Source organism: Somniosus microcephalus, chromosome 4, assembly GCF_052327205.1.
Source record: "Somniosus microcephalus isolate GS21.2 chromosome 4, FLI_Smic_1.0, whole genome shotgun sequence".
Lineage (NCBI taxonomy): Eukaryota > Metazoa > Chordata > Chondrichthyes > Squaliformes > Somniosidae > Somniosus > Somniosus microcephalus.
In genome coordinates, this window is record NC_140990.1 from 118,578,232 (window position 1) to 118,602,846 (window position 24,615).

General features: G+C 47.2%; 1 long non-coding RNA gene across 1 annotated transcript; it reads left to right on the forward strand.

Moving 5' to 3' along the window:
• Positions 1-140: 140 nt before the first annotated feature.
• On the forward strand, positions 141-22,648 carry LOC147119704 (uncharacterized). Its single transcript, XR_015077834.1, has 2 exons — positions 141-228; positions 21,157-22,648. It is a non-coding gene; the product is annotated as an uncharacterized LOC147119704 (long non-coding RNA).
• Positions 22,649-24,615: the final 1,967 nt, after the last annotated feature.

Genomic DNA, 24,615 nt, shown 5'->3' on the forward strand with positions numbered 1-24,615 from the left:
ACATGTGTACATTTTGGAATTCATCAAGTATTGGACCAGTTACTAATTATTCTTGGATCCACCTTAACTGTAGTAACTCTGGTAATTCAGTGTGTAAATACATGGTAAGACTGTAACATTATGTGACCTGACAGGAGAATCTCCAGTCTAGTTGCAGTCGGACTGTGGATGCTACAACAATCCCCAGCCAGCCCTGCACGGAAATATGGAGAAATGATCTGGGCTTGGGTAAGTGGGGCAAAAGGTCAAAGTCTCCAGATGAAAGCAAAATAGGGAGCGTGGGAATTCTGAAGCTGACTGTAAATTACTTCAGAGTGAATCCACAGGTTGGTTAATGGGGTGGGTAGATGATAGAAGAAAATTTATCTTGAAGAAATGTGAGGAGATTTCTTTTGGGATGAAGCAAAGGGGGATGTAATGTACACTAACTGCTAAACCTTCAAAAGGAGTAGAGGAGTAAAAAGACTTAGATGTATAAGTCTCTAACTAATGCCTTGTCTTATTAATTGGCAGGATCGAGAGTCTAGTGTCAGCAACTTTAATATTATATTTAGAAATCTGAGATAAGCAGGTTCACTGCACTTTACCGTACCTCGTCACATTGATCCATCAATCAGAGTAATCTTGCGAGGCCCCCGTGCCCACAATAACTTACACGAGGTCGCCCTGAGCTTGATCTCCGGTGTCTCCAGTCCCAACTGTCCCCTTACATCAGGATCCCCTCGCTTTTGTACCCTGTAGTGATCCATCTCTGGCACCTGACTCTTCTTTGTCTTCTCTGCTGGGCTTTGGCAGGAAGCGAGGGAAAGACAGCTGGAACTTCTCTAATCTGTGTTTTAAAAGGGCACTTTCCCTGGTTCCTGTCCGTTAATTTTCTTCAGTAATGTTCTCATTATCCCGATACTACCCTGCCTACAATTTATTATGTCATTCTTATAGGTTAAATATTATAGGTGTATAGATGACATATTATAATCTAATCTATTCTAGTACGCACTCTGGATTAAGCTTATGTTGTGGTTAATAACAAACACATGCTGACCTTTCCCCTTAGAGTTTCCAAACAGTAGATTCATTGGAATGGAATGTCTTATCAATGTTGCCATGGCGATCTGTCTGCAGCGAAGTGCCTATTTGAGTTTCTAACTCAGACTAAACCTCTCTTTGCCATAATACACATTCTGTGAGACATTTAATTCAATATATTTTAGCCATGTTTTTAATATCTCTAAAACCAACAAGGGGTTCAGATACACAAGCCTTTAAAAGTGGGAGGACAAGTTGAGAATTCTGTTACTAATGCAGACAGTATATTTGGCTTTATAAGAAGAGACAAAGTGGATGGAAGCAAAGAAATTATCCTGAAAGTTTATAAATCGCTGGGTAGGCCTCAGCTGCAGGACTGTGTTCAGTTCTGGGCACCAGACTTTAGGAAGGATGTCAAGGACTTGGAGACAGTACAAAGTAGATTTTAGTACCAGAGATGAGTGACTTCAGATACTTAGAGAGACGAAAAAAAACTACGGTTGCTCTCCTTACAGCACAGCATGTTAAGGGCAAACATAATAGAGGTATAAAAGTCATAAAGTGTTTTCGTGCAGTAAATAAATGGGTCATTCTGAGCATTTCGTGTCTCTTGATGCATTCTCGAGTGAGGTACAGCACAAGTTAGATACCGAGTAAAGCTCCCTCTACACTGCCCATCAAACTCTCCCAGGGCAGGTACAGCACGGGTTAATTACCGAGTAGATCTCCCTCTGCACTATCCCATCAAACACTCCCAGGGCAGGTACAGCACGGGTCAGATACAGATTGAAGCACCCACTACACTGTCCCATCAAACACTCCCAGGGCAAGTACAGCACGGGTTAGGTACAGAGTAAAGCTCCCTCTACACGGTCCCACCAAACACTCAGAGGACAGGTACAGCATGGGTCAGTTACAATGTAAATCTTCCTCTACACTGTCCCATTAAACACTCCCAGGGCAGGTACAGCACGGGTCAGATACAGAGTAAAGCTACCTCTACACTGTCACATCAAACACTCCCAGGGCAGGTACAGCACGGGTTAGATAAAGAATAAAGCTCCGTTCCCTGGACATCGACTCCCACACTGGCCCCTGTCTGAGGCCGAAGCAGTAAGTTCACAAACTCTGCCGTCAATTTGACCCTGAGCTGAGCATTCGGGCACCTCGATAACCCGGGTCTGTCACCAGAGAAAAAGCCCCGCAGCTGCGGCCCCGCTGGATATCACTGGTTCGGGGATTTTATTCGGTCCTTAGGCCACACACCCTGTTTATAAAATTGGCCTCGGATTTTTATTACCCCCCTGCACCCCGTCCTCTCCTACCTGTCTCGCTCCCACCTCCTCTGTCCCTCCTGCCGTCTTCCTCCTGAGAGCAGCTGTCGGCCGGGACTGCACATCCTCAGGTCAGAAGCTGTCCAGGAATGAGCAACTATCGCGTCAGTGCACTATTTTAGATAGGGCGTATTCTATAACGCAAAGCATTCAGTGTAAGTATAAGCACCATTGAGTTTCTGAAGAGTTGATTGGTTGTTGTTAATTTATCTACAGCCTGTAATGGAAATAATACTATGGGTCTAAGCTCCCCATACGTTCCAGAACTGTAACATGCTAACAATAACATCCTAACCCCACCCTTAACCGAAACTAAACCCTAACCATAAACTATAAACTAATCACGAACCTGCTACTGTCTCGATATTGACTGTGACATCATCATGAGCACAGAAGGGCGGCGGTGTCAACAATCTCGTCATTTTTAATGTTATCTCCTCCACTCACTTCCTGGTCTAAATGCGCCTCTCAGTGCTTCTGCCGTTCCATTCACCTTTGACCTATAATATTTTCTCCATTACAGGCTGCTGATATATAAAGGCATCATTTAAGAATGGTCTCCCCCTGGGCTGAATCATTCTCTGATTCTATGGTCGGAACTCGAATAGCATCTGACCGTGCCCAGAATACACGGGGCGAGCGGGTTAATAAACCCCGAGAGTAACAGGTTTTTCAAACACCGAGTGCGGCCCCATGACCGAATATAAAACAGTGAGCATTATACCCGCTGCCCGCTGGTTCCTGCCGTTTCACTCTGGCCGGAAACTTTGACCTAAACAACCGGCAAACCCCGGGACATGTAGAGCGGATTCTGAGCCCCGGGATTGCTGGTAATCCTGCAGCCATGAGTGATCGTTTATAGATTAGTCTTTGTAGCAGGCAATCAGAGATCAGGATCAACGTCACTGAAGATACTGTCAGTGACACAGATCGCTGGGGGAAGAGGATCCAAACCCTGCTTAGTGCCGAGGGGTCCCGTCCCAACAGGGGGCTGGGAGTTCAATTCCTACAGAGGCCGCGGGGTATGCTCCCCACACGGGCCGCGGGTCCTGCCCATACAGTCGCCGGTGGTTCAGTCGTTACAGGGGCTGGTGTTTCACTTACTACAGGGGCCGGGGTCCTGTCCCTATAGTGGCTGGTGGTTCACACCCCACAGGGCCAGGAGACCAGTCCCCACAGGGGCCGGTGGTTCAGTCCCCACAGGGGTCACACACCAGCCCCAACAGGGGCCGGATGTTCATTCCTCACAAGGGCGTGGAGTCCGGTCCCGACAGGGCCCTGGGCTTCAGTCCCTACAGGGGTCGGGTCCTGTCCCTACAGTGGCTGGTGGTTCACTCCCCACAGTGCCGGGGACCAGTCCCGACAGGAGCCGGGGATTCAGTCCCCAAAGGGGTCGCAGTCCAGTCCCGACAGCGGCAAGGATTTTGGTCCACTTATGGGCCTCGGTTTCAGTTCCCTCAGTGGCCAGTGGTTCAGGCACCACAGGGGCCGGGTGTTCATTCCCCACAAGGGCGGGGAGTCCGGTCTCCACAGGGCCCGTGGCTACAGTATCTACAGGGGGCCGGGTCTTGTCCCTACAATGGCCGGTGGTTCACTCCCGAGGGGCCGTGTCCTGTCCCTACAGTGGCCGCTGGTTCACTCCCGAGGGGCTGGGTCCTGTCCCTACAGTGGCCGGTGGTTCACTCCCCAGGGGCCGGGGTCCTGTCCCTACAGTGGCCGGTGTTTCACTCCCAAGGGGCCGGGGTCCTGTCCCTACAGGGGCCGGAGTTTCCCTTCTGAGGGGCCGGGGTCCTGTTCCTACAGTGGCCGGTGTTTCACTCCCGAGGGGCCGGGGTCCTGTCCCTACAGTGGCCGGGGCCTCACTCCTGAGGGGCCGGTGCCCTGTCCCTACAGTGGCCGGGGTTTCACTCCTGAGGGGCCGGGGTCCTCTCCCGTTAGTGGCCGGAGTCTCACTCCCGACGGGCTGGGGTCCTGTCCCTACAGTGGCTGGGGTTTCACTCCCGAGGGGCCGGGGTCCTGTCCCTATATTGGCCGGTGTTTCACTCCCGAGGGGCCGGGGTCCTGTCCCTACAGTGGCCGGGGTTTCACTCCCGAGGGGACGAGGTCCTGTCTGACAGTGGCCGGGGTTTCACTCCCGAGGGGCCTGACACACACAGAAACACACACCCTTGAGTTTAGAATGTTGAGGGGTAATTTAACCGATGTTTACAATAATAAATGATTTTGATAGGATAGCCAGTGGTCGTGGTCCACATTGGTACCAACGACATAGGTAAAAAGAGGGATGAGGTCCTGCAGCAAGAATTTAGGGAGCTAGGTGAAGGATTAAGGAGCAGGACCTCAAAGGTTGTAATCTCTGGATTACTCCCGGTGCCACGTGCTAGTAAGTATAGGAATAGGAAGATAGAACAGATGAATGCGTGGCTAAAGGGATGGTGCAGGGGGGAGGGCTTTAGTTTCCTGGATCACTGGGTCTGCTTCTGGGAAAGGTGGGACTTGTACAAGTCGGACGGTTTACACCTGAACCAGGGGGGAACCAATATCCTTGCGGGGAGGTTTGCGAGCACTGCTGGGGAGGGTTTAAACTAACTTGGCAGGGGGTTGGGGTACAGAGTGGAGCTATAGTAGGGGGTGATTTACGGCCAAATACAGAGGGAAAAACAAGTCAGCCGGGGAGGCAGAGCAAATATGTGAAGGCAAAAGAGAATATGGCAGGGCTGGAAGGCATTTATTTTAATGCAAGGAGTCTTGCAAATAAGGTGGATGAACTGAAGTTGTTGTTGAACACATGGGAGTACGATATTGTTGCTATCACGGAGACATGGTTGAGGGAGGGTCAGGACTGGCAGCTTAATATTCCGGGGTATAGAATCTTCAGGCGAGACAGAGGGGGGTGTAAAAGGGGAGGGGGTGTTGCAATATTAATTAAGGAGTCAATTACTGCTGTAAGGAGGGATGATATATTAGCGGGTTCCTCTACTGAGGCCATATGGGTAGAACTTAAAAACAAAAAGGGGGCAAGCACTTTGCTGGGAGTGTACTATAGGCCCCCAAACAGTCAGGGGGAGATAGAGGAACAGATATGTAGGCAAATCTCAGAGAAGTGCGAAAATAATAGGGTAATAATAGTGGGGGATTTCAACTTCCCCAATATAAATTGGGACAGTCAGAGTGTGAAAGGCTTAGAGGGTGCAGAATTCTTAAAGTGCATCCAGGAGAGCTTTTTGAGCCAACATGTAGAAAGTCCTACAAGAGAGGGGGCGATACTCGACCTAATTCTGGGGAATGTAGCCGGGCAAGTGGTGGAAGTGTCAGTAGGAGAGCATTTTGGCGACAGTGACCATAATTCGGTGAGATTTAAGGTGGTCATGGAAAAAGACAAAGACGGCCCGGAAATAAGGGTTCTAAATTGGGGGAAGGCCGATTTTAATATGATAAGGCAGGATCTGGCCAAAGTGGACTGGGAGCAGCTGCTTATAGGAAAATCCACATCAAAACAGTGGGAGACTTTCAGAAGGGAAATAGAGAGAGTACAACGCCAACATGTTCCTGTAAAGGTCAAGGGTGGGACCAACAAGCAAAGGGAACCTTGGATGACAAGGGATATACAAAAATGCATTAGAAATAAAAGGGGGGCTTTTGGCAGTTACAAAAGACTAAAGACAGAAGAAGCCCTAGAGGAGTATAAAAAGTGCAGGGGCATACTTAAAAAAGAAATTAGGAGGGCGAGGAGGGGCCATGAAATAACACTGGCGAGCAAAATAAAGGAAAATCCGAAGATGTTTTATAAGTATATTAAGGGCAAGAGGATAACCAGGGAAAGGGTAGGGCCCATTAGGGACCAAAGTGGCAATCTGTGTGTAGAGCCAGAGGATGTAGGCGGGGTTTTAAATGAATTTTTTGCATCTGTGTTCACTATGGAGAAAGACGATGCAGACATAGAAATCGGGCAAGGGGACTGTGACATACTCGAACATATTAGCATCGAGAGGGAGGAGGTGCTAGCGGTTTTAGCGGGCCAAAAAGTGGATAAATCCCCAGGCCCGGACGAGATGTATCCCAGGCTGCTGTGGGAGGCAAGGGAGGAGATTGCAGGGGCTCTGATACTAATTTTCAGAACCTCTCTGGCCACAGGGGATGTACCAGAGGACTGGAGAACAGCTAACGTAGTACCATTATTCAAGAAGGGTAGCAGGGATAAACCAGGGAATTACAGGCCAGTGAGTCTAACATCTGTGGTGGGGAAATTATTGGAAAAAATTCTGAGGGACAAAATTAATCTCCACTTGGAGAGGCAAGGATTAATCGGGGATAGTCAGCATGGCTTTGTCAAGGGTAAATCATGTCTAACAAATCTGATCGAATTTTTCGAGGGGGTGACTAGTGGGGTGGATGAGGGAAATGCTGTGGATGTGGTTTACATGGACTTCAGTAAAGCTTTTGACAAAGTCCCGCATAGGAGACTGGTCAAGAAGGTAAGAGCCCATGGGATCCAGGGTGTCTTGGCGCGTTGGATCCTAAACTGGCTGAGTGGCAGGAGGCAGAGTGTGATGGTCGAAGGTTGCTTTTGTGACTGGAAGCCTGTCCTCAGGGATCGGTGCTGGGTCCCTTGCTGTTTGTGATCTACATAAATGATTTGGATGAGAATGTAAAAGGTATGATCAGTAAGTTCGCGGAAGACACGAAAATTGGTGGGGTGGTAAATTGCGAGGAGGAAAGCCTCCGGCTACAGGACAATATTAACGGGTTGGTCAGATGGGCGGAAAAGTGGCAAATGGAATTTAACCCTGAAAAGTGCGAGGTGATGCATTTTGGATGGACAAATAAGGCAAGGGAATACACAATGAGTGGTAGGACCCTAGGAAGTACAGAGGGTCAGAGGGACCTTGGTGTGCATGTACATAGATCCCTGAAGGCAGCGGAGCAGGTAGATAAGGTGGTTAAAAATGCATATGGGATACTTGCCTTCATTAGCCGAGGCATAGAATATAAGAGCAGGGGGGTTATGATGGAGTTGTACAAAACGCTGGTGAGGCCACAGCTGGAGTACTGTGTGCAGTTCTGGTCGCCTCACTATAGGAAGGATGTGATTGCTTTGGAGAGGGTGCAGAGAAGATTCACCAGTATGTTACCTGGGATGGAGCGCCTCAGCTATGAAGAGAGGCTGGACAGGCTGGGGTTGTTTTCCTTGGAGCAGAGAAGGCTGAGGGGGGACCTGATTGAGGTGTACAAAATAATGAGGGGCATAGATAGTGTAGATAAAGGGGAACTTTTCCCCTTAGTAGGGGGGTCAATAACAAGGGGGCATAGATTCAGGGTAAGGGGCAGGAGATTTAGAGGGGATTTGAGGAGGAACTTTTTCACCCAGAGGGTGGTTGGAATGTGGAACTCAATGCCTGAAAGGGTGGTGGAGGCAGGAACCCTCACAACATTCAAGAAGCATTTGGATGAGCACTTGAAATGCCATTGCATACAAGGCTATGGACCAAATGCTGGAAAATGGGATTAGACTGGACAGGGATGGATGGGCGGCGCAGACACGATGGGCCGAAGGGCCTCTTTCTGTGCTGTAAAACTCTATGACTCTATGACTCTATGAGATGTGGAGAAACAATTTCATCTGATGGAGGAATCCAGAACAAGGAGTCAAAGTATTAAAATAGTATCTAGGCCGGTCAGGAGTGAAATCAGGAAGCACTTTTCGCACAAAACATATTGGAAATCTGGAACTTACACGCCCAAAACGCTGTGGATGCTGGCAGACAATTGTAACTTTCTGAACTGAGCACGACACCATTTTATTAAAGAGAGAAAAACTTGCATTTCTACAGCGCCTTTCAGAACATTTTGACATCAGGACGTCCCAAAGCGCTTTAAGACAATGAAGTACTTTTGAAGTGTAGTCACTGTTGAAATGTCGGAAACGCGGCAGGCAATTTGCGCAGAGCAAGCTGCCACAAACAGCAATGTGATAATGACCAGATAATGGCCCAGAAATTCGGGTCCCAATGCATGAGTACGGACGGAGTACTCACACGTGGACCCGATGGAAGTGCCGGATTCTTGCATGCACTACGCAGGCGCGGGAAAACGGCATTTGCGATCCTCTGAACCAAGGGGTTCAGAGATCGAACGCGTGCGTGCAGGAGTCTGCGCGTGCGCGTTGAACTTCCTCTTTTTTTACATGTTTGCCCATGTGTGAAGACCTCTACATTTTACACGTTAAAAAAACAGACGTAAGGACATTATTTTAAAAGGTAAGTGGTCAACTAATTAAAATTAAAACATTTTTTCCACAGGTTTTTTAGCTCCGATTTTTAAAAAAATTATTTTTTTCAAAAATTTAAATTATTGTTTAAAATATTTATTTAATGTTATTTATAGTTGATTTAAATAGTGTGATTTTTTTTCAAATTTATTTTAAGGTTAAGTACAGTTTTGGGCGCCCGGAGTTTTCATGAGTTTGACAGTTCTTTCTGTCAAACCCATGAATGGAATTTTCCCTCCTCCGATTGGTTGTCCAGTGCTCACGTGATCCCAGCCGATGCATTGCACTAACTACGCCGCTGGATCACACAAGCACAGCGCGCCGGGAGCTGGACCGGGCCAGAGAGAGGAAATCCACGCAGGCCCAGGCCTCAACTGCCGGCGCACTCGGTAAGTGTAGGTCGGGGGCTTGCACCCGTGAGAAGCCCCCGACACGAATTTCTGGGCCATTCTTTTCTTAGTCATTTTCGTTGTGTGATAAATATTGGCCAGAACACCAGGGATAATTCCCCTGCTTTTCTTCAAAATAGTGCCATGTGATCTTTTCCATCAACAGAAGAGAACAGACGGGGCCTCTCATCTGAGAGACGGCACCTCTGACAGTGCAGCAATCCCTCAGTCCTGCACTGGAGTGTCAGCCTAGGTTTATGTGCTTAAGTCTCTGGCGTGTGACTTCAACTCCCAACCGTGTCACTCAGAGGCGAGAGTGCTACCCACTGAGCCACAGCTGACACGTTATTCGGTAAGGTTATCTAGGGATATTGAGCAAAGTTTACTAATTGGACTTGAGCTACAGATCGACCCTCATCTAATTGAAAGATGGAATAGACTCGAGGAGCTGAATGACCTCCTCCTGTTCCTATGACTCAGCAGCGGTGCCACTAGCCACTGAGCCATTGGGAGGAGGTCCAGTGACCCGGCTGGAAAGGGCACATGTGAGGCCTCAGGTGAGGAAAGTGGAATAGTGCTCAGAATTTCTCTGTTGTGAGAAACATTCAATCCCAAAGAAAGTTGCTAGTTATAAGGTGATTAATGATCCCATATGTTAGATCTGTGTGTTAATGGAGACACGGAATGCAGGAGTTGATTTAACAAGTGTTTACTGAACAAAGTCTGGAGGTGAACTAACAACACATGACGCTACACAGGCTTACATACCCGAGTGGTCACTACTGGTGCTACAGTATACAGGGGCTTCAAAAACATAGTTCCTCTTAAAGGTACATACACTACAATTCCTCCCCTTTTAGATAAATAGTACATAACATTTCTACAAGAGCAATAATATACACATTTGCTGAAGTTAATCAATTACAAATTCAGTCTCTCTGGAGGCTTCCTCACTCAGTCCGGATAATGCCTTGGTGGTGTAGTAGGTTCTTTTGGCAAGGTCATAGAAACATAGAAACATAGAAGATAGGTCGATTCGGCTTCAATGCTACTGTCGGATTCATCTGGTTCCAGTATCACCGGATCGGAGGTAGATACTATGGGTATCTCTGCTTCATCACTAGGCATATAGAGTTGTGGTGTAGGATGTCCCTTTTCGGATGACTCTATGATCTGGTCAGCATGGCGCCTTATTATGCTTTCTCCAATGTCCACGGTATACATCAGCGGTCCTAGTCATGTGTAAATAGCTCCAGGCTGCAATTTCTCAGTATGGTAGTCCCGGACCAAATCTGGTTGACCTATCTGGAAGGTTCTAGTTGGCCTTTCATTCATGCTTTGAAATTGCCGGTTCTCCACGTCCATTCTGACGTTTGGCTTGACCAAATCCAGCCGGCATCTTAGTCTTCTATTGAGAAACATCATGGCGGGGGTTTGGTTTGTAACCACATGTGTTGCATTCCTGTATGCAAACAAAAAGTTATCTACCTTATGTTGTAGATTTATGTCTTCATTACCCATGGCCTTTATGGCCTTCTTGAATGTCTGGACAAACCTTTCAGCCAATCCATTGGTGGCGGGATGGTATGGGGCGGACGTGTAGTGCTTAACCCCATTGTTTTTTAAGAACTTCCTGAATTCTTCGGATACAAATTGCGGTCCATTATCAGAACAGATCTGTTCAGGCAGCCCATTCCTGACGAATATGGTCCTTAATACTGTGATGGTTTTTTTCCGTGGTGGTGGAGGAGATCTTTATTACCTCCGGCCACTTGGAGTGTGCATCCACCGTGATTAAGAACATTGAGTCCATAAATGGACCAGCAAAGTCGATATGTACCCTTTGAAATGGAGATGCGGGCCAGTCCCATGGATGTAGAGGGGCTTGTGGTGGGGCGTTTTGGACCTTCTGGCATCCTAGACAGCTCTTGGTAATTTCTTCGATGTCTCCATCGATACCTGGCCACCACACAAACGCTCTGGCTAAGTTCTTCATTTTCACTCCACCCAGATGCCCCTCGTGAAGCTCCTTTAGCACTCTATCCTTGAGTTTGGGTGGAAGCACCGCTCTGGATCCACACATCAAGGTTCCTCGGCACACTGACAGCTCTTCTCTTCTTTGTGAGAATGCTGGCAACAGTGGTTCGCCATGTGCTGGCCATCCCTTCACCGTTAAATCGTAGACTCATGAGTGAGTCGGGTCATTTTGCGTTTCCTTTTCAATGGTAGAATTTGTCACTGGTCGACATTCCACTATGATCGAGTGGAATATCTCCACTGGGTCCACTGTAGGCGCCTCTTCCACCATTGGCAACGGTAGGCGCGATAACCCATCAGCATTCCCATGCTGTTTTGTTCCTTTGTACTCTATGTCATATTGGTGTGCCCCTAGGAAAAGGGACCACCTCTGTAGCCTTTGCGCTGTCATAATGGGAACGCCCTTTTTAGGGTTGAATACGGAGACGAGGGGTTGATGGTCAGTCAACAAGGTAATCTTTTGTCCGTGTAGGTAATGGTTGAATTTCTTCACCCCCCACAACAGGCTGAGTGCCTCCCTGTCAATCTGGGCATAGTTATGCTCAACTGAGTTCAATGAGCGTGACGCAAAAGCTATCGGCCGCTCCGAGCCATCAGGGAATCTATGCGATAATACTGCTCCCATGCCATAAGGAGATGCATCGCACGCCAGTCTGATTGGCAGTGAGGGGTTGTAATGAGCCAACACTTCCCTGGACGTGATCAAGCCTTTGCATTTATGGAAGGCACATTTACAGTCTTCGCTCCATTTCAAAACTACTCCCGTTTGTAGCAGTGCATTAAGCGGGTGCAGAACCGTCGACAAGTTTGGTAAAAATTTATGATAGTAATTTACTAATCCCAGGAACGACCTTAATTGTGAGACATTTTCAGGCGCTGGGTCCTTTACGACCACTTCAATTTTTTCAGGTGACTTATGCAACCCTTCTTCGTTAATGACATGGCCACAATATGATATTTTTTTTCTGGAAAAATTCGCCTTTGGGGCGATTTCCTCATAGGCCCCGTTCTCTCAGCCTCGTGAGCACCTGCTCCAAGTTGGCAAGGTGCTCGTTGTCGTTTTCTCCTGTTACAAGGATGTCGTCTATGTAGCATTGAGTCCCCGGAATCCCTTGCAGGACTTGCTCCATAGCTCTTTGCCAGAGAGCCGGAGCTGATGCCACTCCGAAAACCAGTCGATTGTACTGGTACAGGCCTTTGTGTGTGTTTATCGTGAGATACTTTTTAGAGGCCTCCTCAACCTCCATCTGTAGATATGCCTGTGCTAAGTCAATTTTGGTGAAACGTTTTCCTCTGGATAGTGAGGCAAAAATATCTTCTATCCTCGGAAGAGGATACTGTACCGTGTGGAGAACTGGGTTTACAGTCACCTTGAAGTCCCCACAGATGCGAACTTTTCTCTGTTCTTCAGATTTATCATTATTCAACGTTTTCTTCATGACCGGGATGATGGCTGTTGCCCACTCGCTCCAATCTACCTTGGATAACACGCCTGCTTTTTCCAAATTCTGCAGCTCTACCTCGATGGCTGGACGAATTGTGTATGGCACCGGCCTTGCCTTTAAAAACTTGTGAATTGCCGCATCTTCCACTTTTATTGAGGCGGTGGTGCCTTTCAGGGTTCCTAGTTCCTGCTGAAACACTTCTTTGGCGTTAGCCAAGATTTCTTTTAATCGTCCAGGTATGACATCATCATCGTTTTTTTTCTTACTGGTCACCGTCAGTGCCTGAATGGAGTGCCAGTCTAAACGTATCTTTCTGATCCATTCATGTCCCAACAACGGCGGACCACCATCTTGCAGAACGTATAAATACAACTTCTGTATTTCCTTGCCGTTGTATACAACAGGCACCCTTATTTTCCCTCTGGTGTATACTTTCTGCCCCGTATATGTCTTCAAGGCAATGGATGTGTCTTTCAAAGGTATATGCGGAAATAGCCGCTCGTAATCCCCTTGACTCATGATGGTCAGAGCTGATCCTGTATCTAGCTCCATTTTGACTGGGGACCCCGCTATCGTGAGGGTAACCCAAATGGTCTGGTAATATTCTTTGGCAATTACATTATGTAATTTGAGACAGCTTAGTCTCTTGTTTCTGGAGTCGCTATCGCTCTTCTGGTCTTCGGAGCTACTGTCCATCATCATTTGCACCTTTCTGTACTTTTCCTTATTGACCTTTTTACTGTCAGCGGATTTCTTTCCAGATCTGCATACACGTGCAATGTGTCCCATCTTTCCGCATTGCCTGCATGCTTTGTCCTTGAACAAGCAGTCCTTCTGTTCTTGGGTGGATCTGCTGCAGCGATAACATCTCTCAAAATCCCGTGTCATTTCATGGGTGCCGAAGTCCTGTGGCTTTTGCTGTATCACTGCAGATCCTCTTGCTGCTGCTTCGTATGATACAGCCACACTGAAAGCCTTGTCCAGTGTCAAATCTTTCTCAGCAAGTAGTCTTTTCTGTGTTCCTTCGCTTAGGAGACCGCAGGCGAATTTGTCTCGTAGAGAATCTGCCAGTCCTGCCCCGAATTGGCAGTGCTTTGACAGCTTTCGTAATTCGGTGAGGTAACCAGTGTTCCTTTCATTCTTGTGCTGATTCCTCCTGAAGAATTTGAATCGTTCCAATATCAGCAGTGGTGTTGGGTTTAAGTGCTCCTGTAAGGTATCAACAATCTCCTTTAAATTCATGTCCATCGGTTTGGCTGGAGTGACCAAGTTTCGTAGCAGCCCGTATGTCCTTGCGCCCATCAGATTTAGAATTACCGATGCCTTTTTATCATCCGCTACTTCATTCACCTTGCAATATACCTCCACTCTTTCCACATATGTGGTCCAATCTTCTATATCACTATCGAAAGCAGTAATATTGCCAGTCTTCGGCATCTTGAAAATCTAAAATGGCGCTTCCCGTGCTTTTCTTTCTTCCCCCGCCGAGTTAAGATGGCACCTCCCGCGCTTTCCCACCACTGCCGATGCTGCCAACGCTGTTCTCCGCGGTTCCCATTGCGACCTGCAGCTTTTCGCGGTATCTCTATTTTTTTTTTTATATATCGCTTCAATAGTTTCTCTGTTACTTGGAGAACCATTCCCGTCGTGGAGCGGACCCTCTGGGACTTGCCCCTCCCTCTGCTCGGTCCGAACGCCGACCTGATTTGCAGCACCGGCCGCGCCCTGAGTGCTCCACCCTCTCTCTCTCTTTGATACTGCTTCCCGACTCGCTGCCTGGCCCCATTGCAGAGCCACCCGATCGAGCTCTAGCCTGCCGCTGCCCAGGAAGGATCAGTGCACTACCTGCCACCAGCACGTTTAACTGGAGGAACCACAGACTGGAGACCAAGCCTGGCCCTCGTTTTCGAGTTTCTTCGAGTTATTATTTTTTTTTTTTGCTTCTGGCTGCGACCTTCATCTGAGGAATCGATCCCCTTGTGTTGCTGCTGAATTGCAGGTAAGTTCGTTTCTAACTCGTCGCCACTGTTAGATCCGTGTGTTAATGGAGACACGGAATGCAGGAGTTGATTTAACAAGTGTTTACTGAACAAAGTCTGGAGGTGAACTAACAACACAAGACGCTACACAGGCTTATATACCCGAGTGGTTACTACTGATACTACAGTATACAGGGGCTTCAAAAACATAGTTCCTCTTAAAGTTACATACACTACACCATAGGAAATAGATCTGCTAACCCAGCAAGTAAGGCTGACTGATCTGCCAGAAAGGATTCCAATCACATCAGATGAGAACAGAGCGAGGCCTTAGGTAGACACAGGTACAAACAGGCCTCCCAAACAGACATAGTGAGACTGATAAGGGAGAGAGCAGGGAACCAGCTAGCTGAATGAGCAAAACATTCTTAAACATAATGAAATATTTAACACGAAGATAAGGAGTAACAGAGCTCCAGCTGAGGATACAAGATGGCCAGCGGCTATATTTGCCCTGGCATTAAATGTCATGAGGTGGATTAAAAATTATGGGCACCTGTGTTCCCAGCTCACAGAAATAAGATATAAAAATGGGCAACAGAGAGAGAGAGAAGCTAACTGTTAGGGGCAGGGCTTCCTCGGAGGGGGTGAATGCTGGCTTTGGCTTATGACTCTGATCAGGCTCGAGCTCTGAGGTGGTTCCATGCTGGCTGACAGCGTAACAGCTCCAACAGCTCGAGGAGAGACCCAACAGAATTGACCGTTGTTGCAGATAAAGACATCCATCAACATTCATCGACGTCTGTCCATCCGACGTCCGTCCATCCGTCCGATATTTTCGTTCAATGTGTTCCATTGCGGGCTTTAATTTGTCATGGGTTGTAGGTCTACTGTATCTATTTCAATGGCATATAGTAACTAGTTATGCTTAAACTGTAGCTCTCTAATAAAAAGCTTTACAACTCCTAAGACCCAAGCAGTGCGTGACCTGTGATTCAAACCTTACACAGTCGAGGGTCACACGTGTAACTTGGGCATATGGGAAAACAATTGGAGAGAAATTGGCGAGTGCTGAACTGAACCCAGCCAGAGTAAACAATTTCAGGCGAGGAGAGGGAGGTGAACCAGTGAGTGTAGAACTGAACGCAGCCAGAGTCAGCACCTTCAGGGGAGCAGAGGGAGGGGAACCAATGAGTGTAGAACTTAATCCAGCCAGAGTCAGCTCCTTCAGGGGAGGAGAGAGAGGGGAGCCAATGAGTGTAGAACTGAACACAGCCATAGTCAGCACCTACAGGGGAGGAGAGGGACGGGAAACAGTTAGTGTAGAACTGAACACTGCCTGAGTCAGTACCATCAGTGGAAGAGAGGGAGGGGAACCAGTGAGTGTAGAACTGAACCCAGCCAGAATCAGCAACTTCAGGGGAGATGAGGAAGGGCAATCAGTGAGTGTAGAACTGAACCCAGCCAGAGTCAGCACCTTCAGGGGAGGAGTGGGAGGCGAACCAGTGAGTGTCGAACTGAACCCAGCCGGCATCAGCACCTTCAGGGGTGGAGAGGGAAGGGTACGAGTGAGTGTAGAACTGAACCCAGCCAGAGTCAGCACCTTAAGGGGAGGGGAGCAAAGGGAACCAGTGAGTGTGGAACTGAACCCAGCCAGAGTCAGCAGCTCCAGGGGAGGAGAGGGAGGGGAACCATTGAGCGTAGAATTGAACCCAGCCAGAGTCAGCACCTTCAGGTGAGGAGGTGGAGGGGAACCATTGAGCGTAGAACTGAACCCTGTCAGGGACGATTGAAGAATTTGATAGGGTCGATAGCGAGCAAGTATTTTTCTGCTGGTGGATTCCATGACAAATGGGCTTAAATTAAATTAAGAGTTTGGCTGTTCAGGATTGATGCCAGAAACCACTTCTTTACACAAATGTAGTGAAAATCTGGAACTCCATACAATCCTACACATTGTTTACGACATTTCGAAGTTTTGTTTCATCTGCACATTTTGAAATTATGGCTCTTAGGTACAGGTCATTAATATATATCAAAAAGAGCAGTGGACACCTGCGGGACACCACTGTATACTTTCCTCTAGTCTGAACAAACCCGTTCATCACTACTCTCTGCTTTCTGTCCCTTACCAATGTTGCTTCCAAGCTGGCACTGCCTCATTAATCCCATGGACTTCCATTTTGCTCACAAGTCTATTACATGGCACTTTATTAAACACCTTTTGAAAGTCCATATACACATTAACCTCACTACTTCCATCAACCCTCTGTTATTTCCTCGAAGTACTCAATCAAGTTTGTCAGATACGATTTGCCTTTTACAAATCCACGTTGGCTGTCATTTATTAACCCAAGATCTTCCAAGTGACAATTCATGTCCCACATTTTGCTCACTAGAACTTTTTCCTGCCACCGATGTTAGGCTGACTGGCCTGTAGATACCGGATCTTTCCGTCTCCGCTGTTTTGAACAGGGTGTAGCATTTGGAACCCTCCAGTCCTTTGGCAACTCTACTGTATCCAAGGAAGGATGAAAAATTACGGTCAGGGCCTACACTATTTCCACGCTTATTCCCCTGAACAACCTGGGATTCATCCCATCTGGACCAGGTGACTTTTCTACTTTGATCGCTGCCAACCTATTCATCTATTTTAATCCTATCCAATTGCTCCACTCTCTTCCTTTACCATGACATTGGCAGATTTCTCCTCTTTCGTGAAGACAGATTCAAACCAAACAAATATTGTCTGAATTTAATATAAGAATAAGTCAATGAGTGGCTGACAAAACATTTTATTCAATTATATAATTATCCTGTATTATTAATGAATTTGTGCATCCACCTACACATATACACACCTCCCTAGTGACTGTACCTTGATGTGCTGGGAGGGCTTGCGTGCTAACCTGACACTGAAAGCTATGCAGCCATGAATACAACGAAAGAAATAAAGCATTTAAAATTCATGAAAAAATACCGCAGAATTAAGGTGGATTCAACAACAAAAGGCATCCCTGGAGATGAAGGACTAGAGAACCGTATATCCAAGATCACTGACGACATTGTTAGATGGTACAGTAAGAAGTGTAGATGGATTCAATACTAAATGCATGCCTGGAATGTGAAAAGTGCATAAAGATGGCAAAGAAAAAATTCGAGTTGAATGTAGCAACAGAAGGGAAGGTCAAAAATGTGTTTGTTTTTTAGTTCATTTAAGAGAGAAAGAAACGATGGACGAAGTGAAGGCACCGGAAGTGTGATCTGGTTAGGCCCTGATAACTGATACTACATACACATGATAACTGATCTGCACAGACTGCAAAGGGCTAAAAACATTTTTTGCCTCAATTTTTACAATAGACGGGTCAGGTAATTTATTTGAACTGGAAATGGTAACAAGAGAGTGTACCAGATGAAACAACATAAGAACATAAGAAATAAGAGCAGCGGTAGACCCCTCGAGCCTGCTCTGCCATTCAGTAAGATAATGGCTGATCATAGACCTCAACTCCACTTTCCCGCCCGATCTTGATATCCCTTGTTTCACCCAGAGTTCAAAACCTATCTATCTCAGCCTTGAATATACTCAAAGACTCAGCATTTACTGCCCTCTGGGGCAGAGAATTCCAAAGATTCACAACCGTCTGAGTGAAGAAATTCGTCCTCATCTCAGTCCTAAATAGCCCACCCCTTATCCTGAGTCTATGCCCCCTAGTTTTCGACACTCCAGCCAGGGGAAACAACCTCTCAGCACCTACCCTGTCAATTCCCTTCAGAATCTTGTATCTTTCAACCAGATCACCTCTCATTTTTCTAAATTACAGAGCGTATAGGCCCATTCTACACAATCTCTCATCATAGGGCAGCCCTATTATCCCAGGAATCAATCTAGTGAAACTTGTTGCACCGCCTCCAAGGCATGTATATCCTGCCTTAGAAAAAGAGACCAAAACTGTGCTCAGTTCCCCAGGTGTGGTCTCACAAAGGCCCTCTACAATTGTAGCAAGACTTCCTTAATCTTATACTCCAACCACCTTGCAATAAAGGCCATCATGCCATTTGACTTCCATATTGCTTGCTGTACCTGCATGCTAGCTTTCTGTGTTTCTTGCACGAGGGCACATAAATCTCTCTGAACACCAATATTTGAAAGTTCCTCACCATTTAACAAAAATATTCTGTTTTTTATTCTTCCTACCAAAATGAATAACCTCACATTTCCTTACATTATACTCCATCTGCCATCGTACTGTTCACTCACTTAGTCTATCTCTATCCCTTTGCAGACGCTTTGTGTTCTCCTCACACATTACCATCCCACCTAGTTTGTATCATCAGCAAACATTACACTCAGTCCCTTCATCTAGTTCATTAATATAGACTGTAAACAGCTTAGGCCCCAACACTGATCCTTGCAGCACCCCACTAGTTACAGCCTGCCAACATGAAACAGATCCGTTTAACCCTACACACTTTTTTCTGCCCGTTAACCAATCCCCTATCCATACTAATATATTACCCCATCCCATGAGCCCTAATCATGTGTAATAAACTTTTATGAGGCACCTTATCGAATGCCTTTTGGAAATACAAATATACTACATCCACTGGTTCCCCTTTATCTACCCTGATAGTTACATCCTCACAACACTCTAATAAATTTGTCACACACGATTTTCCTTTCATTAAACCATGCTGACTCTGCCTAATCATGTTGTGATTTTGTAAGTGACTTGATCCCACTTCCTTAACAATGGATTCCAGCATTTTCCCGACGACTGGTGTCAGGCTAACTGGCCTGAAGTTCCCTGTTTATTCTCTCCCTCCTTTCTTGAATAGCGGTGTTACATTTGCGACCCTCTGATCTGCCGGGACCATAAAAGAATCTAGGGAATTTTGGAAGATCAAAACCAATGTATCCGCTATCTCTTCAGCCACCTCTTTCAGAACCATAGAATGTAGGCCGTCAGGTCCAGGGTATTGGTTTGGCTTTTAGTCCCATTAGTTTCTCTAGTACTTTCTGTCTACTTATACTAATTACTTTAAGTTCCTCACCCTCATAGTCCCTTGGATCCCCATCTTATTTGGTACACTTTTTGTGTCTTCTACTGTGAAGACAGATACAACATATTTGTTTAACGTTTCTGCCATTTCCTTATTTCTCATCTCCTGTCTCAGCCTCTAAGGGAGCAACGTTTACTTTTGCTATTCTTTTCCTTTTTACATTCTTGTAGAAATTCTTACAGTCTGCTTTTATATTTCACAAGCTGGAGTGCCCGGCAGTGCCGAGGCTTTTTTGAGGGCATGTTGTTGTTGGCAGAGAGAGAGCGAGTGACAGGGGGGAAGAGAGAGCGACAGGGGGTAAGAGAGAGCGACTGGGGGGAAGAGAGAGCGACTGGGGGGAAGAGAGAGAGCGAAAGGGGGGAAGAGAGAGAGCGACTGGGGGGAAGAGAGAGAGCGACTGGGGGGAAGAGAGAGAGCGACTGGGGGGAAGAGAGAGAACGACTGGGGGGAAGAAAGAGAGCGACTGGGGGAAGGGGGCTTTTGGCGGGGGGAGGGGGGGAGGAGGGAGGGGAAGGGGGAGGGGGATGGAGGGGGAGGGGGGAGGTGTAGAGTGGGGGGGAGGGGAAGGGGGGAGGGGAAGTGGGGGAGGGGGGAGGGGAAGGGTGGAGGGGAAAGGGGGGAGCGGTGTTGGAGGTGGAGGGGGGGTGGAGGGGAGGGGAGAGGGGGGAAGGGGGTGGAGGGGGAGGGGGTTGGGGGTGGGTGGAGGGGGAGGAGGTTGGGGGTGGAAGGGGAGGGGTGTGTGGGGTGAGGGAAAGGGGGTGTGGGATGGGTGTGGGGGGGAAGGGTGGGGGAAGGAGGGGGGAAGGGAGAAAGGGAGGGGGGGAGAAAGGGAGGCGGGAGCCAGCAGACCCTCTCCCCTCTGCCGCTGATGGCTCCACGGAGCTCCGTGCCACCCCACGCACTGACATGGCCCAGCCGAGCGCAGCGCCCCAGTCAGCCCTAGCCTCGCCCACCGCCCCACGACCTCCCGAACCCCGCCCCCCACCCTCCCGAGCCCCGCCGCACGCCCTCCCAAGCCTCGGCATCAAGACCGCCGATTGCGGCTGGGCCAGCGCTGGAGCCAAGCCCCGGGAACGGGCGTGAACCGGCTTGAGGCTGTGAGAGAGGGCCGGGCCTGGTTGCCGGGGTAACCCTTCCCCCCCTTCCCGCTCTCCCGAGCACCGGCCTCCCGAGCCCTGCGCTTCCAAGTCCCGCCCTCCCGAGCACTGGCACCCCGCCCGAGCTGTGGGGGAGGAATGAGAAGGTGAGCCGCCGCTCCTCTGGTCAATGTGTTGTAGGCCAACCCCTGATGTGTGCCCGATCAGCTGAGCCCGAGCCCCGCAGTGACCGAAACTCACCTCCTGCAAGTCTCCCTCCCGCCCCGCCAGCCTTTACCATAATGGCGGCGATGGCTATGCTCGGCCCAGTCCCGTGCCGCCAGCCTTTACAAAGCGGGAGGGGCGGTGCCTAGCTCAGGCGTGGCTGGGCAACAGAGGCCCAGGCTTCCAGGCCTGCAAAAACGGTGAAAGTAGGAAGATTATAGAGGTTAGAGAAAAGATTTACAAATTAATTAACTTTTTTTTAAAACAATTTGTATTTTAAAAGCTACTTTTTTTTTTGCTGGAAATGTAGATTTGAAAAGAAACATGCAGAAAGTGGGAAAAAGAAATGAAGAGTTTGGAATCAAGATGGCGGCCACTCACCTCAACTCAGAAAGACTAGGCCCGCCCACACATGCACCGATTGGTCAACCGTCAGGTCACTGAACTGTAGGATTGGTCAATCATCACGTCACTCGACTCTAGGATGGCCCGCCTGCACACGCAATGAACCCGTCCCCGTGATGCAGCGATTGGTCCACCGTCGAGTCGCTCGACTGTACGATTGGTCAACCTTCACGTCACTCGATGCTAATGAGTGGGCAATGAGTGGAATTTTGAACGTTTTTTGGATACCGTTGGCACAATTTTTGTCCGACCAAAATGTGAATACGCCTATAAGAGTCCACTAATGATAAGCTTTCTTTTGATATAACATATGTGTAGGTACGCTCTATAACTTTTGATTGTATAGCAGGACAGACAGAGAGACAGAGACAGACAGCAAGACAGAGAGACAGAGAGACATACCGCTTTAAATATATAGGTGCTAGTTTTCTATCGTATTCTATTTTTTCCATTTCTATCAATTTTTTGGTCAACCTTTGCTGTTTTCTGAAACTCTCCCATTCCTCAGGCTCACTATTATTATTTGCAACATCATAAGTTTCTTCTTTCAATCTAATGCTATTCTTAACTTCTTTAGTTATCCACGGCTGGATCACTTTTCCCGTGGAGGTTTTGTTTTTCAATGGAATGTTTATTTGCTGAGAATAATTAAGTATTTCCTTAAATGCTAGCCACTGCTTATCTACTGCCATACCTTTTAATCTATTTTTCAAATCTGCCTTAGCCAATTCGCCACTCATACATGTGTAATTGGCTTTATTTAAATTTAAGACTCTAGTTTCAGACTTAGGAAAGTCACTCTCAAACCTAACCTGAAATTCTATCATTTTATGATCACTGTGCCCCCGAGGATCCTTTACTATGAGATTGTTAATAAAGCATGTCTCATTACACAATACAAGATCTAAAATCGCATGTTCCCTGGTTGGTTCCATGACATTGTTCTAGAAAACTGTCCCGCATGCATTCCCACATGCATTCCAGGGAGTCGTCCTCCAGATTACCTTTGCCAATTTGATTTATCCAGTCTATATGAAAATTAAAGTCTCCCAAGTTTATTACATTACCTTTTTTGCAAGTTCCTACTATTTCTTGATTAATATTCTGTCCAACAATATAGCTACTGTTAGGGGGCCTATATACTACTCCTGCCAGTGTTTTCTGCCCCTTGTTATTGATATCTCCACCCATACTGATTCTACGTCCTGATCTCCAGAGCCGAGATCATTTCTCACTACTGCCCTTATGTCCTCCGTTATTATCAGGGCTACAGTCCCTTCTTTACCATTCTCTCTGTCTTTTAGAAATGTAAAGTACCCTGGAACATTTATTTTCCAACGTTGGCCACCTTGCAACCATGTCTGTGTAATTGCTAATAAATCAGACCCATTAATCTCTATTTGTGCCATTAGTTCATCTATCTTGTTAGGAATGCTTCATGCTTTCAATTAAAGAGTCCTTAATTTATTTTTTTTACCATCATTCCCTGCTTTGAGGTTACTCTCTGCTGCACTGCTACCATTAAACTCCCTGTCCTTTCCTGTCACACTCTGCTTATTTTCACCCAAATCGCTACACTGCTCTATTGCCTTGTCCTTTCTCTTTAGGTTTCTAAATTCCCATCACTTGACCCCTCCCACCCCCGCACTTTTCTAGTGTAAAGCCCTATCTGCAGCCCTGGTTATTTGATTAGTCAGGGCACGGGTCCCAGCCCTGTTTAAGTGGAGCCCGTCCTGACGGAACAGCTCCCTCTTTCCCCAGTACTAGTGCCAGTGCCCATGAATTGAAGCCCCTTTTTCCCACACCATGCTATGAGACACGCATTTAACTCTCCAATCTGCTTGACCCTATGCCAATGTGTGCGTGGCTCAGGTAGTACTCCAGAAATTATTACCCTTGTGCTTCTGCTTATTAATTTTACCCTAGCTCCTTAAACTCACTCAGCAGAAACTCATTCTAAGTTCTACCTATGTCGTTGGTTGCTACATGGACCATGACATATGGATCCTCCCTCTCGCATTCCAATTAATTCTCTAGCCGCAAGGAGATATCCTTAACTCTGCCACCGGGCAATCAACACAGCCTTCGGGACACTCTTTCTTGGCTGCAGAGAACAGAATGTATCGCCCTGACTATGCTGTCCCCTACTACTACCACATTCCTTCCTTTACCCCCCTCTTGGATGGCCCCTTCTACCACAGTGCCGTGATTAGTTTGTCCATCCTCCCTGCAGTGCTTTTCCTCATCCATACAGGTAGAAATTACCTCATACCTTTTGGACAAGTTCCAGGGCTGAGGCTCCTCCAGCACTACATCCTGGGTCCCTATACCTTCCTGACTCGCAGTGTGCTCTTTGTAGGATTCTATAGGGACCAGATAATGTAGAGCAGGACAAGTTATTTCACCTTGTCCAGTCAGTAGAACCAGAGGACATGGCCTGCACTTCAAGGGGGTCAATTCAAACCCAATCTGCTGAAACAGTATTTCAGTGAGTGAGTGATCAATTTATGGGACAGGCTGCATAGGGAGAAGGTGGAAGCAGTTAGTGTTGATTCATTCAAATGCAAATTAGAGATATTTAATTCCTAGAATAATATATTGGGACATAGTATGTGAGTAATTTGAGATATGACATGTGGTAAGTGCAGTATGCTTGGGAGGAACAGTTGGCTTTGGTCCTATGGTTCCTAAAGCTCTCCACCACTGGGGTTTCCTTCATCTAATGCTTGGGTCTGTTGTGGACTAATCGATAGAGATTGATTTTTATGACTAGGCAACAACTCCATTATCATTGTATCGAGGGACTACCAGGATGGTAAAAAGCGAACTAGGCTGGAGTGCATAAACGATAGTGAATTTAATATTCTCATTTAATTTGATAACTTTCCAATTTGTATGGTTTTGATGATTATTGTTTGTGCATATTTACAAAGACAGATTAATTTTAGTTTGTTTAATGACACTGGGGGTATCATCCCAATTGGCCAGTGGAAAGAGTAGAAAGTGACCTGGGTGGTCGTTTGTCTTTATCCTCCAGCAGTTCCTCTGTTCCTGTGTTTATGGAGACAGGAGTGCGGCTGTGGGGCGGTGCCCAGTGAGTGGAGAACAATGCATGGGCAAAGTGCGTGATCCCATTTCAGAGCGTATCCGACCCTCAAGATCAAAACCATCCCCAGGAGGGATATTTGAACAGGTAAACTTGATATCCAATCACCGACCAGAGGCCTGGATCCACATGAATGTAGAGATAATCCAGGGCTCGTGGGGCTGGTGGGAATGTACCAGGCCCGAGTCAGCACCGACAGGAGAAGTGGAAACTAACTGAGAATGGGTTACAACATTGAATTGTGCGCTTATGCAGTTT